A 1,279-nucleotide genomic window follows, 5' to 3' on the forward strand; every position below is an offset into this window, starting at 1 on the left:
AGGGAGTGCGGTTTATTAAGTGAGCAGCAGCAAGAACACTTTCGCCCCAAAAATAAATAGGCAAATTTGCTTGAAAGCGTAATGCCCTCCCCACATTTAAAATATGTTTGTGTTTTCTCTCAACCCTCCCATTTTGTTGCGGAGTTCCCACACAAGAAGTTTGGAATAAAATGCCAGTTGCAGAAAAATAGTCAAGTAGGCATTTAAATTCCGTACCATTATCACTTTGAACAACTTTCACTATTTGAGAAAATTGTCGATCTACCATTGCAATAAAAGACATAAACATCCGAAAAACTTCTGTTTTATCGACCAACAAATAAATCCACACAGCTCTTGAGAAATCATCAACAATAGTTAAAAAATAACGAGCTCCACAAGAAGAGACATGTTTATAAGAGCCCCACAAATCACAATGTATTTTCTCAAAAATTCTAGTTGCCTTATTGTCACTTAAAGGAAATTTGTCTCTAGGATGCTTAGCACGAAAACATATTTCACAAGCTTTATTTAAACTACCCTTAAGATTGCTAACTGGAGGAAGTAACTTCACTACTTTCTCTGAAGGATGTCCCATCCTGTTGTGCCACAACTCCAAAGTGGATGCTGCGTTGTGGACAGAAACATGTTGTACCGAATCACCTTCAGCTCCACCGAAGTAGTAAAGTCCATCTCGCCTAACTCCCGTTCCAATCAGCTCCCTGGTGTGGTCCTGTATAGCACACATATAAGAGTTAAATTGGACAATACAATGTAAGTCATCAGTCAATTGTGAAACCGAAAGTAAATTGCAATTGAGTTTCGGCACATAAAGAACGTTTTTAAGAGTGATGTTATTCGACAAACGAACGGAACCGGATTGGGTCGCAACAACAGATTCACCATTAGGAAGGCCAACCGGACACTCAAACAACGCTATAATATCAAATAACCAAGATAAATCACCGGTCACGTGATGAGTTGCCCCGGTGTCAATGATCCATGACTTCGTGTCAAACTTACCATTCAACTTGTCATCCGGAACTTGAGCATTACCAATTAAGCCCGCAAGAGCTTTCCATTGTTCGGGTGCCTCCAATGCCAACTGAATATCGGAAGCCCAATCATCGTAATTGTCGCCGCGTAAGCGAGTGGGAGTGATGAAGTCGCCTGGTCGGTCTCCTGTGCCGAGAAAAAAAGGTGAATTCATCTCCCTTTTAGGTGGCGACAATGGTGGTTGTTCATCGCCGCTGGCCATTGTTTTATTGTGTGTGCATGTCAGTGCTCTGATACCATGTAA

The 1,279-nt window shown here is 41.4% G+C and overlaps 1 long non-coding RNA gene across 1 annotated transcript; it reads right to left on the reverse strand.

Moving 5' to 3' along the window:
* Positions 1-243: 243 nt before the first annotated feature.
* LOC109124085 (uncharacterized) lies at positions 244-1,076 on the reverse strand. Its single transcript, XR_002031988.2, has 2 exons — positions 1,003-1,076; positions 244-712 (listed from the first exon to the last, which is right to left on the reverse strand). It is a non-coding gene; the product is annotated as an uncharacterized LOC109124085 (long non-coding RNA).
* Between the last annotated feature and the right edge of the window lie 203 nt (positions 1,077-1,279).

The sequence above is a fragment of the Vitis vinifera genome, chromosome 15, assembly GCF_030704535.1.
Source record: "Vitis vinifera cultivar Pinot Noir 40024 chromosome 15, ASM3070453v1".
NCBI lineage: Eukaryota > Viridiplantae > Streptophyta > Magnoliopsida > Vitales > Vitaceae > Vitis > Vitis vinifera.